Genomic DNA, 18,359 nt, shown 5'->3' with positions numbered 1-18,359 from the left:
TCTATATTTATTTCTTTTTATTTTGATAAAGCCAACAGTAAACCTCCTTTAAGATTTTTCCCTAGGGTTTTGAGCTTATTTATATATTTAATTTTTAAAATTTAATATTCGTGATTACTTGTATGTATTTACTACTCCACATCTAATTAGGTCTAGGATTCACCCTCACTTACACTTATTGATTCATATTGATTAGGATTTTGGACTCTTAGTCCTTGCCATCTCTACAATCCTTAACCAATCACCCCTTAAGCACTTTCATTGCTAGATATCTATCATGGATATAGTTTCCCCTTTTCTACTTAAGTTCACTTTCCATGTTACCTCGGTTTATGATGGTATTTTTTTATGGTCTATGATGGTTACTTAACTCTTAATTCAACCTAATATCTATCTAATACATCTAATGATATACCTAGCATGCATACACCATCTACATCTCATAATACCTTTCACCTGACATGCATACTACATCATCTTTTCTTGAGGAACTTAGTGAAGTAGATATAGGTATTTCACCTTCACATGAGGTTGCTAGTCCTTCATCTATATATGTGTGTGTATGTTGGTTAATAGTTAATTGATGATATCTTTAGTGAGGAAGTAAGTGATAGTTCTTTATCTTCTTACGATGCGGTTGGTGACTCTTTGGTTTATTATGACTTACTTCATGATGTAAATATTCTTAGAACAATCACGATATGACCCTTGATTACCAATGATGATGCAATAATACCTATTCAAGACCATTTTGATCTTTGTATTATGCTCATATACATGATGGTGATACATTAGTAAATACATTCAATGATGTACAATGATTACAAGAGCTAATCAATGGTTTCATTCATAGCATGCTTATTATACATATTTCCACTTCATGACATGCGCTTTCATAGACCACTGTGAATTTGTATTCACAATTTTTAAGCAAAGATCTAAAAAGAAAATATTACACTAGTGAGTGAGATACAACATAGTTTTTTAGTATACGAAATTTTATTTTATTCACAGAGTGGATTTTTTTCATTTGTTAAATACAAAGTATGATTGTAGGGGCAATCCATTTATTACACTCTTAGACACTTTTCACAAGGATATATTATTTACTAGATTGATTCCAAGGATCTTGAGTGGTTATGCATTAGATGGTTTTATTCACTGACTCGTGCTTCTATCACTCCATTATTAGATTTGGCTAACGATTTATTGGAACAGTTTCAAAAAAACATCGAACCTAAGCTTACTATTTATCAAATTATAAAATGCAAGTTAAAATAGAATGTCAAGGATCATGTGCTGAGAATGTTTGGCATGGTTACTAATATGAGTTTCATATTATTGAATATTTTTAGCTTTAAATTTTCCTTGTCCAAAGTTTGATTCCACTCATAAAAGATCTATTAAATGTTTTGTACAAGTTATATAATTCATGTTTATATTTATGTGCTAGTTTATATAAATTGTGAACATGCCTTATTGGGATTTCAATTCTTTTTTATATCATGTGTATAGTGCTTTTCCTTATTCAATGAGGTGCTATCGATGATAAATTTAGAAAAGTAGAGAAATGATGATGAACTTTATTTTAATCATGGTGATGATAATCATGTAGATATGGTACCATTAACAATCAAAGACTTCACTACATTGGAGGATCATCTACATGTCATGATTATAAATAATTTTACAACAAAAACTAATCACTTTGTTGTTAAACTAACATCACATTTAATATCACATCAAATTTTAAGGTTAATACTTTTATTTTTATCACTACATGCATGTACATAATATTATTAATAGATATATCAAAATTAAACATAATATTCAAGATGTTATGGATAATAGGGTGATATAAGTTGAGAATAAACATGATCATGTACATACTTTACATAATCAAGCTATTCATGTGAAAATACTTTTAATGATTGTGATAATGATTATATAGATTTGGTTTTGATGAACATAAGGTACCATACGTTTAGGTTACATAGGAGGATATCAAAACAAAGTGAATATAAAAATCAAGATCCAAGTTGCCACACCCTTAATCAAATATTGTGCATAAGGATATGAGTACTCCACTAATGGCTACCATAACTCTTAATTAAGTGATGTAACCAGTATTATAGTCTTATATAGGTAGTTAAGTTAGCCTAGATAACATCACAACAAAAATATAGTATATAGAATGTAGTTGTTAGCTTATTAACATTATATTGTGAATTGTGTTCTTATTGGAGACTTTTGGAGGTGTGCCCCCTCAAAGTGGCTTATTATTCTCAAATATTATCAAGTATTTGTAGCAAATTTCCTACAATATTTTTCTAATGTGTAAATTATTTTATTACAAGTATTAGTTTTAAAAGCATGATATTTGAACCTATAAGGAAAACAAAAAGGAAAACTTTTCTATTTTGCAGGTCAAATTATGAATCTATATCTCTTTCAATTTGGAAAAAAAATAAAAAAATTTAGAGACTTTATCAGGAGCATATTATCAAAACTATTATAGTCTATATTTAAGATCATTGGAGTGTATTAGTTGTTGTGATAGTAGAGTTTCCAACAAATTCACCCCTAAGGATGAAAAATAGTATTCTTACTAATTTTTGAAGGGTTAATCAAGAACATATTGAATCTACTATAGTTCATATTTGAGATCATTTGGAGAGGAATTGAAGAAGCTATTATAAAACTAGGGTTCTAACTTAATTCACTCCTAAAGTTACAAATTAGTGTTTACTAGAGATTTAATCTATGAAGTAGTACTTAGGATTTGGTAAGTTATAGTGAACATTTTAGATTATTTGTATAATTATTACAAAATTATTTTGCCACATCATGGAAGGGGTTTGAACAAGAGGCAAGGGAATGAAATTTTATTCGGTCCATGAAAAATATCTAGATAAGGATGATGCAATACTTAAAGAGATAGACTACATATATGTTGAATCTATAAGGAAAAAACACCATGATTAAGGATGAAGTTTTTATATTAAAGGTTGATATAAAAATTATTGTTAAAAAAAATTGATTCTCTTGAGTGTTATAAAATATAATGGAGTATATTCAAACTATAATATTTGGGAAAAAATACCTTTTATGGGACATGACACTTTTGGGTTTGACTCAAATCTATGGATAATCACTTAAATAATTATAAATCTAGGAACTTCATGAAAAATATGGATATGTGTAAATTTGATGGCAAGGATTTAACCAATTGGCTCTACCAAATCGAGTAGTTCTTTGATCTTCATCATATTTTATTTCAACAAAAAGATGCAATGCAATCCATATACTTGTTAATAGACCAATGAATCTAGTGTCATTGTCCATGTGAAGAGAAGAAAATGAAGGGATGTGTTGTCACACCATCTGTTTTCCAAGAGAAACTCGCTACACACTATGTTGCCAATCTTATGCATACCTACTTTAACCAACTTGCCTTATTTATGAAAATAGGTATGAACAATGATTATATTCAACAATTAAAAACTTTATCCTTAGGAGTGGAGAATATTATAGAGGAATATTTGAATTATTTATATCTTGGGTGTCTAAAGAATCACATCAACTATGAGGTTTATATTTGTTTAAACCAACTTCTATGTCCCAATTAATGCTTATGGAAAGGAAGGTATATAGAAAATTTTGGTCAATGGAAGGAAAGGATTGTATATGCAAGAGATAGAAGCATCCCTACATAGCCACTTCCTTATCCTACTAGACTAACTCAATAAAAAAATAAAGAGAAGAGAGATAAATAGTAATTCTTTAGTCCTGATAGCAAGTATATTTAAGGACAAAGTGTGAAATTTTTTTTTGTTCAACATTAAGGTTTTCTATGAAGAATTGGATGAATAATAGGTAGGAGAGGCTGACAAGGAGACATGAGAATAAGTTAAGAAATACAACCAACTATTTCTTGTCCTACACTCTTAGGGATAATCAATCCATAAACCCTCAAGGTAGTGAATTTTGTGAAAAACTATAACTTGGTGATAATGTTAATTGAATCTAAAAGGAGAGCATTCAAAATAAGGCTCAAAACTAATTGTAACCGACTATCAACTGCTTCTTACATTGCCTCAATTGAAGCTCAACCCATGTGGGACCGTAAATTGACATAGAACTCATGCATTTGGCCTTAAATCACTGATCTTGCATTGCAAACTCCATTTCTTTCTACTGAGACTGATTCTTGAACTTACTGTCAAAATGATTCTTATATTCATTGGATATTTTCTTATTTGTTTTCGATTGCATTCTATTCTTTTCTTTGAAAATACTTCTCTTGTACCAAGAGTGCATGCACTGCTTCTTTTGATAATGACCTTGTCTATTTATTGATTGCTTGAAACCCTACACTGCCTTGTGAATATGCATGTGATCTGAGAAAATACAGTAACTCATGTTGTTCTCTTCTTTTGTAAACTGATGTGACCTTGTATGTATATTGGTAGCAGCTCCTTTTGAGGTTATTGAAAATTGTGATTGGATTTGCACTATTTCTTCACATCTTGTACAACAATGCCATTAAACTCCGTGACATCTTTTTTTTCTCTATTAGGAGTCTCTTCACTGCTATTGTTTTGTATGCTTTCGTTGTCCTTTCTATTGGGAACTCTAATCTTTTGCACTTCTATACTTTTAGACCCGTGGTCTCAATTGCTATAAATGCACTATTATTTATCTTCTTGTATTCCTTGTGACATGAATCTTCATCGGCATAAAACATGCCTTTGGTTGGCCCCTTGACATATCTCACCGAACACTTATGTCATGCTAAAGACCATCACTTGTCACCAAGACCACACAACAGTCTTAGCAACATTAGAGAGATCAGTCACTTCGGTTATCTTCTCAAATTGTCTCACTGAATTTAAAAGTCATAGCGACAAGGGTCTTCTGTCGGCAAGACTCGCCCATCATCACATCGAAAAGATCCCTTTCGCCAAGACTACTGCGCGGTCTCACTGATATGGTCTTATTGCTATATCATTGTACCTCGGCTACCGACTTGAAGAGTCTCAGCGAACTTCGATGTCACAAGAAAGTTCCTGACTTTTCTAGGACCCAACAATTGTCTCGATGATATGATCTATGTAAAGAATTTTCTAAGGAGATGCAAAATAAATTTGATATGTTGATGATATGGTCTCCATTGGCATAAACTATAGCAATCAACAACTTATCTCCATTAATCTTGAAACAAAGATTACTATTTGTTGTACCTTTCTCAAAATTTTGTTGAAGTAAATACCTGTCTAATCTTGCATACCAGGTTGTAGGTGCATGTTTAAGTCCATACAAAGCTTTCTTTAGTCTACACACCATATTCAGATCCTTTGTTAATCTAAATCCATCTTGTTTCTCAATATAGACTTCTTCTAGATATCCATTCAAAAATGTTGATTTGACATCCATCTGATAAACCTTAAAGTTCTTGTAAGCGAAAAATACAAGAAACATGCGTATAGCTTCCATCCTTGCTACATGAGAAAAAGTTTCTTAAAATTCTATACCTTCTACTTGATAATATCCTTTACATGTCAGTCTCACTTTATTTCTTGTTACTTGTCCTTGCTCATTCAACTTATTTTTGAATACTCGCTTAGTTCCAATTACATTCTTGTCCACTAGTCTAGATACTAGCTCCCAAGTCTTGTTCTTTTGAATATGATTTAGTTCTTCTTCCGTTGCCTTTACCCAACTTTCATCTTTTCTTGCTTCCTCATAAGTCTTCAACTTAGTCACTGGTAGAAAATAGTAATTAGCTTGATCTTGAGCTTCTACAATCTTCATTCAAATTGTCTGAACGCCTTTTTCTTTATCTCCAATTATCCGATTCTTTGAATGATGTTTCTAAACATACTTAGCAAGAACTTTCACTTAAAATTGATTCCTTCTCTTTGCTTTCTTCTGACTCACTTGTCTTCTTTGGAACTACAGGAACAATATCAATACCGGTCTCAATTTTAGGTTCAATGTGATTCCATTCTTCACATACCTTCACATTTGTACTTTCTACTATTTTGTTTAGTCTTTTGTTGAAACATTAGTAAGCTTTACTGTTTGTACCATATCCCAGAAAGATTCCTTCATCTGCTCTAGAGCCAAATTTCTCAAGATTATCCTCATCTCTTCTGATATAACATTTGCTTCCAAATATTTTAAAGTACTTCATAGTAGGTGACCTTCCATTCCATAGTTCATAAGGGGTTTTGGTATGATTTACTCTGACCTACACCCTGTTAAGAAGATATACAACTCAATATGTACTACTTATTTCCCATACAAATTGGCCAAATTAGGATCTTTTAACAAATTCCTATCCATCTCAATAACAATCATATTCTTCCTTTCCACAACACCATTCTACTGAGGAGTCCTGGAGCAAAAAAGTGCCTTCTAATTCCATGAATTTCACAAAAAATATCACATTCCCATGAAGTAAATTCTCCTCCTCTATCCGATCTTAAGCACTTAATTGTAGCATCAACTTGATTCTCAACCATGGATTTGAAAACTTTAAATCTATCAATGGCCTCAAATTTATTTTTTAGAAATGTAACCCAAGTCATTCTAGAAAAATCATCAATGAGTAACATGAAATACCTTTCTCCATTTAAACCTCTTGTCCTTGTAAGTCCACATAAGTCTATATGAATCAGCTCCAAAGGTTTCATAGTGAAATAAATATTCCTTATTCATGAATATTTTTTGTCTTCTTTCCTAGTTGACATTCTCTACATACAATATCAATAGGCTTCACAAGGCTAGGTAAATCTCTAACTACCTCAGATTTGGAAAACTTGATCATGTTATCAAAATTGTCACACCCCATTCTTTTGTGCCATAGCCAAAATTTATTGCTCTGTGTCTAGAAAATATTTGTTCTCCTCTTTATCTTTTATGTATTAAACATTTCCACCTGTTCTAATTCCCTCTGCAACTCTTTTACTAGTCTTCTCCTTTCTAATCACACATCCAATATTGGTAAACAAAATTCCATACCCTTTTCTACACATCTGATGAACACCTAAAAACTATGTCTCAATCCTTCAACATAATAAACATTATTAGTCTTATGCCTACCATCAATTGAAATGCTTCCAATACCTCAAATAGTTGTATCATCTTTTCCAGCAAACTTCATAGATCCTCCATCATATTTCTTTAGATTAATAAACATATCTTTGTCACCGCTCATATGATTTGAACATCCAGAGTCTATAATTCATGTATTTGGTTCTATCTTAGTATGCAATGTAGTCTTAACAATGTTCTTATCTTCTGGTTTCTTCAAAGCATCCTCCTTATCCTCAAATTGCTAAAAACAAAGATTCTTCATTCAAGTCATCATAAACTTCATCTTCAAATGTATATTCTTCAATAGAGCACAATCCCTTCTCTTTTCTATTGAAATTGTGTCTTCTAAACTTCTTCTTCTTCTCATCTTCATTTGATTTCTTATAGTCTTCTCTGTACTTGCAATTAGAAGCATAATGTCCAATTCTACCACAAGAAAATCATTTTAGAGGTAACTTACCTTTAATTTCCCAACACCTCATTGCAATCTTCTCTCAAAATTTTCTTCAAATTCATCTAGGTCTCCACTACTTTTTGGATCATCAAATCTTGAAACATTAAATGTTGCTTCTCTCTTATCTCTTTCTCTTTTCTCTTCCTCCATTTCAAAAATCTCATAGGCTGCTAAGGTACTAATAAGTTGATCAATAGAATATTTGCTCAAATCATTACTCTCCTATATCGAACATCTCTATGGCTTGTAGGATTTAGGCAAAGTCAACAAGATCTTATGCACAACATTACATTCCTACAAATATCCTCTGACAACTCTAATGCCATCAACAAGATCAGTCGCTCTGTGAGTATAATTCTCAACTCCTTCATCTTCAAGCATTCTTAGGTACTCATACTTCTGCTTCAAATTCATCAGCCTAGTCTACTTTGTCTTTGCATCACCTTAAAATGCCAAACACGACTTGTTCCATGCATCTTTAGCTTCGTTCAATCCTTTTACTCTTCCAAACATTAACTCACTTATGCAGCTTATAATTATAGCTCTAGCCTTTGCATTAGCTTCTTTCAACTTTATCTCATCTGGGGTTTGTTGAATGTTCTAGACAACCGAGAGAGGGGGTGAAGCAGTTGTCAATTAAACTTATCTCATTTAAAAAAAAGAAAGATTTGGCAAATTAAATTGTAGATTTCATAACCATGAATAAATGATAACATGAAAAGAGCATACACAAGAGACACCAGATATGGCGTAGAAAACCCAAGGAGGGAAAAACCATGGAGAATGTGAGTTCTCATAATAGAAACACCTATTAGGGTAACACTGGTAAAGGTGATTTTTACAAGATGGATCATTGCCAGAATTACTCATTGCAGGTGGGCTCACTACCTAGCTAAAATTGCCAAAAAAAGGAGGGCTCACTGCCTAGGGGAAGAAAGAAAGAATCCACCACAAAAGGCACAACTGCCACTCCGCTACAATGCTAGAAGAAACCTTAGGCTCACTACCACTGGTACCAAACAACATCAGTAAACAACCACACTGATCAACCACTTCACATTACCAAAGATAAATCTTCCTTTTACAATCAACTTCCTTCTATGAAACCTTCTTCATTGTTTTTCCATTACAAGCGATCTTTATATATCTCGATGTCCAGAATAAATTTTTCAAGTCGGCTAAGGAGATAATAAATCATAATTCAAAAATAGGTCTTCACTAAGCATTCCCACAGTGGAGAGGAATGAAAAGTGGACCACAACATAATCCAACAACACATTATGAAACTCCACAATCATCGAACCAAAAGATAGAACATCTGAGTTTATTGGACCAAGAAAGAAATCTTCTGGAGCACAACAACATGTGTCGAATCAGGATAACAAAGATACATGCATTAGAAGCATGAATCTAGAAATGCAACAAAATAACTGAAGATGTGGAGCAATACAGAGCTCTACAAACTCTGTCAGACAAGCATCATCAACACAATATAGACTTCTGGAAAAACACCTTACGGACCACCAAACTATGAAAGAATAATCTCAAGGCAATATCCAACAATCTCAACATATTAGGAATATATCCACAATAAGTTAGAGCATCCGGAGTAAAGCCAAACCCAAAAATAAAATCAATATGTTGACATCATTGATGGTAACATTCATCAACGACAAACAATTTCTCCAACAAGTTCAAAATACTTCTAAAAAAAAAACTTCTCCCCCTTAGAAAGAAAAAAAAACTACATGCTTCCAAACCTCTTTGAAATACTCAAGCACAAATTTCCCAAAACTTCTCCCTCTTTGACATCAAGGAAAAAGGTAGATAGAAACATAGCTCAAAAACCACTCTGCTCCCCTTAAGATGAAGCCCCAAATATTAGCTTAGACATAAATATGCATAAATTATCCTGGACTAATGCACTGCCAAATGCACTTAGTTCAAACTAGGAAGGAGAATAACCCCTAACAACTGTTGAAGATACTCAAAAGTATCTTTGCATAACGCCTTTATAAATATATCTGCAACTTGCTCTTTGGTAGGTACATATTCAAGTTTTACTTCACTATCCAATACTTTTTCCCTCAAGAAATGATATCGAATAGAAATATGCTTTGTTCTAGAATGCAAAACCGGGTTCTTAGAAATATTGATTGGACTTGTATTATCACACATGATTGAGATAGGTTCATCAAATAATATGCCAATATCCTTCAATGTTTGCTTCATCCAAAGTAAATGAGTGCACCATGAAGCAATTGCAATGTACTCAGCTTCTCCAATTGATAAAGATACAAAATCATGCTTCTTACTTAGCCATGCCACTAATTGGGAGCCAAGAAAAAAAAGCTCCATCACTTGTACTTTTTCTGTCATCAACACTTCCTGCCCAATCTTCATTAGTATAAGCTTTTAGAGTAAAGTCTGATCCTTTGGGATACCACAATCCAAAATATTCTATTCCTTTCAATTAAATCTAAATATCCTTTTTATTGCAACAACATGTGACTCTTTTGGTTTTTTGTTGAAATCTGGTTGTAAGACAAATAACATACATGATATAGAGTCTTGTAGCAATCATATATAATAATCCTCCAATCAATGATCTGTACTTGCTTTGCATCAGTCTTAGGAGATTTATCATCATTAGTCAACTTGCATTCGATAGTCATTGGAGTACATATCAATTTGGAATTCTCTAATCCATACTTCTTCAATAGTTCTTTAAGATATTTTGACTGAGAAATGAAAATGCCTTTATTGTTCTGATTTACTTGTAATACAAGAAAGAAATTCAACTCACCAATCATAGACATTTAAAATTCCTTCTACATTTCACTAGCAAATTCCTAGCACATATCATCATTGCCACCAAAAATTATGCCATCCATATATACAACAACAATTAAGATCTTACTTGATTCAACTTTGAAGTAGAGATTGTTGTTAGTATATCTTTTTTGAAAACCTTGATTCAGTAGATACTTATCTAACCTTCCATACCAAGCCCTGGGTTCTTGCTTCAATCCATGCATTGCCTTCTTTGGTTTGCAAACAACATTTGGATCATCTGATAACTTGAATTCTTCTGATTGTTCAATGTAGACTTCTTCTTTTAATTATCCATTAAGAAATGTCAACTTCATATCCATTTGATAGACTTTAAAATCCTTATATGTTGCAAAAGCCAATAACATCCTAATAGCCTCCATTCTAGCAACAAGAGCATAAGTTTCTTCAAAATCAATTCCTTCAACCTGTGTGTAACCTTTGCATACCAGTCTTGCTTTGTTTCTTACAACTTGACCATCCTCATCCAGTTTATTCTAGAATACCCACTTTGTTCCAATAGCGTTCTTATCTGTCGATCTAGGTACTAATTCCCAAGTCCTATTATTCTTAATTTGATCAAGCTCTTCCTTCATATATTTCATCCAGTTTTGATCTTTGTAGGATTCTTCAACTATCTTAGGTTTGTTCTCAGTAAGTAAACACAAAAACTTGTTCTTTAACAAATTTTCTTTTTGTAATGACTCCTCTATTTTTATCTCCTATGATTTGATTCTTGGAATGATTTCTATACACATACCTTGGGGTTTTTGATATAGTTTCCAAAGAAACTTGATTTTCTTTTTGTTTCTCTTCATTTTTGTTTTTCTCTTCTTATTCATCAGATTCATACCCTTCTCAAATAAAATCTTCTTTTGAAATGTTCTCATCAACCTTCACATTTATACTTTCAACAATTTTGTTCAATCTCTTGTTGTAACATTTGTAAGATTTTCTCTTTGTAGAATAACCAAGAAATATAACTTCATCTTCTCTGCTATCAAACTTTCCTAGAAGGTTTCCTTCATCTTCCAAAAACTTTAAAGTACTTCATACATGGGATCCTTCCATACCATAATTCATATGATGTCTTTCCAAACTTCTTTATGAATAAAACTCTATTAAGGGTGTACACAACAGTGTGTATAGTTTCTCTCCAGTAAACTTCTGGTAGGTTTTCTTCCTTGATCATAGTTCTTTCCGCCTCTTAAATAGTCTCATTCATCGTTTTAACTACGCCATTATGTTGAGGTGTCCTAGGAGTTGATAATTTCCTTCTAATTCCATATTTCTCATAGAAAGTATCAAACTCATCAAAAATAAATTCTCCCCCTCTATCAAATCTTAGACACTTAGTTCTCCTATTTGCTTCATTCTCAACTCTACCTTTGAATATCTTGAACTTTTCTAAGGCTTCTGACTTCTCTCTTAGAAATTGTAACCATTTTCACACATCTTTCCAACACTCAAAAGATTATGATGCAATCCTTTTACATACTAAACATATTCAGTGTCATGCTTTCCATCAAAGGTAATAGAACCAATTCCAATGATTTGAGTAGTCTGATCATCTCCAAATCTAACAAAACCACCATCATATTTTTCAAGGTTTACAAACTTACTTTTGTCACCATTCATATGGTTTGAACCCCCACTATTAATCAACCATTTATTTCTATCTCTCCTAGCATACAATGTTGAAGCAACACTCTCAAAAATCTTAGAGTTATTAGATTTAGGTCCATCTTTCTCTACCATGAGCAAACAATCACCATCCTCATAATCTGACTCATCATCTGAAATACCAACATCATCTCTAACATAGTAGGCTTTCTTGTTGAACTTTCTTTTATTATCCTCAAATTTCTATTTTAATCCTCTTTCTGGTCATCTAGATGCATAATGGCCAATCTATCCACATTTAAAATATTTAAGAGGTAACATACCTTTACACTTGTCGGTTCTTCTTTTCAATTTTCTCACAAAGTTTGCTTCCATCTCATCTAGGCTCTCATCATCTGAATCTTCATCTGCAACTTTTGATGCTTTAAAGGTCATTTCTAATTTTGCTTTGTCTCTACCAAACATCATCATCTTAAATGTAGTCTGTTATCACTGTTTTAAAATTGGGTTCTTCTTTCCCCATAATTGGCTGTGGTACCTTGAAATTTTTTGAATAGGGTGTAGTCCCAAGTGCTTCAGCTTTATTTTAAACCCTCTGGTTTCTATTTTGCCATTACTTTATTTCACTTAGGTCATGGGTCGTGGGGTCGTAGGAAGTGTCCCCCCTTGTTATTAACCTAGGCGGTTACGTTGATTATTTGAAAATTTTTCGCCTTGTGTTATTTCGTTCTAAAGTGTCGGGCCCAGTAAACATCGATCAACTTGAGAAAGGATCCGACGGTTGGCGCTATTTCGCAAGGGTAAAGTGCTCACCCTTTAAGGCCATGAAATAGCGAGAATGAGTGTCAGCCGTCCACGTGTCTTGATGATGACGTGGGAGATAGACCTGTTGAAACGAAAGTGGAGCCCCCATGGTTTTTCTTCTGGCAAGTGACTGAGTGACAAATCAGCGCAACAGGTGACTAGGTGCCAGGTGTTAGTGACGACTCAGCGGGCCCACCATTCCTGAGAACCTTTTCAAAGGATTAATTAGTGATCAACTTAAAGGATGATCCAATGGCCGATGCTATTTCGCAAGGGTAAAGTGCTCACCCTTTAAGCCCGCGAAATAGCGAGAGTTAACGAGGGTCGTCCACGTGTCATGATGATGACATGGCCAAAAGGGAAAAATGTGGGCCCGTCACAGTATAAAGGGAGGCATTTGGCCAGTATCAAAACGGAATGCGAAGGGATTTTCTAAGCCAATGGTTGGATGCCGCGTGGTATTATGTAGCCAATAGAATAACGGGACCCGGACTAAAGACAAAGCCGTCAAAATGAAATTAACAGTGAGACACTTGCAGGAAGGTTACGACCCGTTGGAGCTAAAATATGAATTCTCGTATGAATTCGATTTTGAAGGGACGACCGAAGCATGCGGAATCAATGTTATAGTTAAGGCCCAGAGTACAAGCATTTGATTTCCTAACAACCAAGTAAGGATATCTTTTAAAAGATTTTTGCAGAAGAGCAGACGTAGAGTTATCCTTTTCTAAAACAGAGCAAGCGGTTTAGTTGCAGAGCAATTTCCTTCAAGCAAGCATCAGGTTCTCTCATGTTTTGAAGCAATTCTTGTGTGGCTTTTAGATAAAATCATTCTTGTATTGCAGGATTGTTTAAGAGTGTATTCATTTTCTTGTATTTTCCAATGGCTCCTAAAAGGGAATTTTCTGGCAAGGTTGATTATCTAGAAAGAAGTGTATGTGATGATTTTTTAGAACAGTTGATGTTGTCAACTAACCAGGCATCAAAGGCCAAAGAGTTAGTGCCCAGGGCTCCCCGTCTGAAGATAGGAGAAGGATTATATGACAAAGGTAATTGGTTAAGAGACCCACAGGTTGGACTGTTTGGGTTGGGGCTGTTCAGAGTCGGATTTGGGATGAGGAATTCTCCTGCTCCTCAAAATAGCATTTGGGAACTAGATGTCGGGAAATTGGTAGTCCCAGGGGTGTTCATGGATATAGACTTGTTAACCCAAATGGCATTGAACTATGATTCAGTCACGAGATGCATCCGGGATGTTAATGGAAAAACCCTTGTGGAAATCAATGCAGAGGAATTGAGAATAGCGTTTGGGCTCAATGAGTTCACAAACTTCCTAGAACCCATAAATTTCACACAATTAGCCCAAGTGTATAGTGCACAGAGGAGTCATCTTAGGAATGGGCCTCTTAAAGAACTTTTCCTAAAAATAGGAGGGTTAGCAGTTGTAGGGCCCAACACACAAGAGCCTTTTTCATTGAGTATGTTTACCTTAAGAGCTAACGACATGTATTGGGAACTTTGCCAAGTTCTAGGAGAGGATGCTGAAGCAAATATGCCAAATCATTACTTGTTAATGATTGTTCAGATTTTGAATCCTTCTCTTGCTATCACATTTGATTATGCTTCTTATATTGCCGATGCTATCCATGGAGGGTTGATAGGAATAAAAAATGGGAAGGTGGATAGGCCATTCAGATGGTACTCACTCTTGATGCACCTTTTCCTCTTCAAAGGTGGTGATTATTTCGCCAATGGAATGGACCTAGTAAAAGAGAAGGAAGGAGAGAAGGTGCCAGTACAACTGTGGAGCACTGTGTTGTCATGGGACAGAGAGGATGCTAGTTTCCTAAAGTTTGATAAATATTTTGCTTTCAAAATAAGGACTCTCCTTTTCTCTGATAACCCAAGAGTCCCCAAGGTTCTTCTGGAATTCCTAAGGCCAAAAGAATTCGCAGAGAACATCAAAATTGTTCATAACTGGGGTGACATGTACCTATATCCAGTCTCCACGGTTTTCAGAGTTTTTGGTTTCAGAGGCACCCCATTTTTGTTACCATACCAGGTCCCTCTCAAAGTGGGAATAGCTGAGATCCTTAGACAAATTGGTGGCCTACAAGAGGCAGAGCTAATAGGCAGAGGTAAAGGGACTATTTTCCCTGCAGCTACAATAGCCCACCAATTTGTAATTACAAAGGGAGGCTGGAATTGTTTTGAGGATTTCCTCAAACCCTACCATTTATCCACTGTAGTGTCCAGATGTGCTGATCCAGAGGACTTCTACAATGGTGTGTTCAGGAAGAAGGTAGCATGCAGAGGTAGGCCTCATCAATTCCACTTTCCTGAAGACCTCATCAGGAATGAATTTGATTTAGATGAACAGGAGTTGAGGAAAGAAAAATGGGTGGCTTACAAGAAAGCCTTGGACTTTGTGCATCAATTTGATGCTAGCTATGACCCATTGTCTAGCTTCTTCCCATTGGAAGAAAAAATAAATTTTTTGATTGTTTGCTTCGAAGATGTGATGCAAACACTAAAGGAAAAGAGGGAAGCTGTAATTAAGAGCAACCTTGAAAAGGCTAGAATGATTTTGGGCAAGTCAGCTTCCACTAAAGCAATCCCTCCTGGTGACTACACCCTGCATAAGAAATCAGGTTACAGTGTGCTGGTGCCTACAACAGGGGGGGCCTCTTCATCCAAAGGAAAGAGGAAGGTGCAAGATGTCATTGACATCCAGGACAACCCAAAGAAGCAAAGGGTGGGGAAGGAAGTGCAATCAGATACACCCTTGTATTCCCCATCCCAATCCCCTATCCACATAGGAGATGAACAAGTAGCAACTGAATAACTCTCGCAGTTGGGCAGCTTGGGGGAAATTGCATACACTTATGATGAAGTGGAAGAAGGGATGCCAGAAGAGCCCACTGAAGCACAAATGGACATCACCTCAACTGAACTTAAGGGCAAGGAGTGAGATCCTGAGATAAAGAAGGCCAGTAGTGCCTTTTTAGCTGATGATAACTTTGTCACATCTGAAGCATTCATGCAATTTGTCTGGAAGCAGCATATAGATACATATAATGCTAGATGTGAAACAAGAAAGGCAGAGCAGCCTAACAAAGATCCAGCCTCAGTGGAAGAAGAAATAAAACAGGAGATGATGGAAGAATTCAAAACCATCACTCCTGAACAGGGAAGGGATCTAGTAGCACAAGCTGGAGTGCTCATTTTACCAGAATGGAATATTGCTGATGCTCTGGTGCTAGATGCAATAAGAAAAGAGACTAAACCCATGGAAGGGGTTACATTCAGTAAGGACAATGCTGCATTAGTTATGTGGTCCCTCAAAAGAAATGAGGACAAGAAAGGTAAAGACACTTCAGGGTCAAGTCACCTTGGTGGATTGATGGTCAAAAGAGTACAGAGTACAGGGGTAGTAGAGGCTGCTAGCACTATGCTAGAAACTGCAAAATTTAGTGTTGCAGTGGCTGAGAAGGAAGCCAAAGAAAAGGAGGCCCTCCAGATTAAATTGGAAACAGTTTTGAAGGCCTATGACAGTGCCAAGGAGGAGGTAAGAGGTAAGGATAGCATCATTGCCAAATTGTAGAGCCAGCTGATGGGACAACACCAACAAGGTGAGTCTTCAACATTGATGATTGCCTCTTCTCCTGCAAGACCTCCACCTACTAGCCCCATTATTGAGATCCCACCATCTCCTGCGCCTTCCAGCTCCCAAATGATTGAGATAACTCCCCAAGAATTGGAGAACCTAAAGCAAGCTCAGGCCTTTTATGCAGGGAAGTATGAGGAGAAAATAAAAGCCACAATCTCCAGTTTTGCAGATACTATAAATGCCTCACTGCTTCACAATAGTGTGGGAAAGGTCATGGAGATATGGAATGAATTAAGGAGAGATAAGGCCATTTTGACACCCATTTTTGATAGATGGAGGCCTAGGGAGCAAGATTTAGAGTTCATGTGTGTTTCCTGTGATGAAGCAAGGGCCAATCCCATTATAAAATCTCCCTCTGATGTTGCTAAAGTTTTAATGCAATTGGCTGCAGATGTAGACAATGTGGATAGGAAGGTCAATTTATGTAAGAAGGAATACACTGATCAGGTTTTTGAGTTGCTCCCAGGAATTTTTGCCAATCCGGATCAGCTGAAAGATAAGCAAATATGGCTTGATGAGATAAAAGCCAAGTTGTCAGCAAGGGTCAAGGGAATCATCGATCTTGATGATACCTCTTTCTTTGTTATAACCATACAGGAAATAGAAAGAATTAAATCACATTATAGTTTTCTTAACTCAGAAGTCAACAAACTGAGAAATTCTTGGAAAAGGTTGACTAAAGTTAAAAATGATGTGATTAGTTTTTCATGGCCGACAGAAGAGACATACAATGAGTGGGGAGTTAAATATTCCACCCATGATCCAGAGCAGTTGGAGAGTGCCCCTGAAAAGCCAGAAGAGGTTGCAACTGAACAACCTGTTGAACAGACTGCAGAGGCTGAAAAGAGCGCATAACTGCTTTACGTAAAAATTGTAATCACATCAATTTTGGAAGTAATTGTAACAAACTCTCCTCGAGAAGTCCGAAGCTTTGTGCATCCATGTTGTTATAAATGGATACCAGGACTAGAGGGAAAGGGATCACAAAATTTTGTAAGAAAACGTTGCAGAAAATTATCTGAGCTTTTCAAAGTTTAATGGAGAAATAGAACTTTTGTAAAATCTCTTCAAATGAATATCAATATACAGGCCATCGGTTTTGAGTAAAACTTTGTGTTGTCTTCAAGTTTGTTCACAATTTGATTTACTGATTTCATTCTGAACAATCCAGGATTTTTCTGTTTGATTGAAATTGCAAAGCAATCTCAGTATGAGTGTTTTTTAGCTTTTCTTTTTAGGAAGGAAATTAAATATGTAGGATCACTCACACCAGTGAATTCTTTGGAATGAACTTTGAATTTTGAGGACCATAGTTTAGTTTGAAGTGATTGAATTCTTGTAAGTGTTAGGCATATGCAAGGATTAGTGGAAACCAAGCTGATGGGAGGCATAAAGATATTCTGTTCAGGAGTTTTATTTGAGTTTAAATGACTCTGTAGCCTTGGATAAAGCACTGATATTAATCGAAGCTGTTTGTTGCATGCTTTGTTGATCAAAAATGCTGAAGTTCAGTATCATTCCATTCTTTGTTTTCAGTTAATTTCAAGGTGAATAAATTCACTGGTTTTCTGGACTGGTTTGCTGTGAATTTATTGTTTAAATGGTGAAGTTACTTCACGAAGGTATACCCACCTGGGCTCCAAGGATGCCTGAAGTGTAGAAGGTTTAATCAAACCTTGTCATACATTGTCTCTGAGATTTCCTTATCTTTTGATGTCTCTTCTGCACCCAGTTTAAACCATAATACTCTAAGGACATTGAAGGGAATCAGATTTTGAGGACAAAAAAAGTGGCGACTCTACTGGGGACCAGTTATAACAAAGATAAAGATATAGATCTGCGTCGAGACTTGTGGAGAGTATTGTTGTGTTGTGA

Source organism: Cryptomeria japonica, chromosome 10 (genome assembly GCF_030272615.1).
Source record: "Cryptomeria japonica chromosome 10, Sugi_1.0, whole genome shotgun sequence".
Classification (NCBI taxonomy): Eukaryota; Viridiplantae; Streptophyta; class Pinopsida; order Cupressales; family Cupressaceae; genus Cryptomeria; species Cryptomeria japonica.
Note: the sequence above shows the minus strand (reverse complement) of the source record.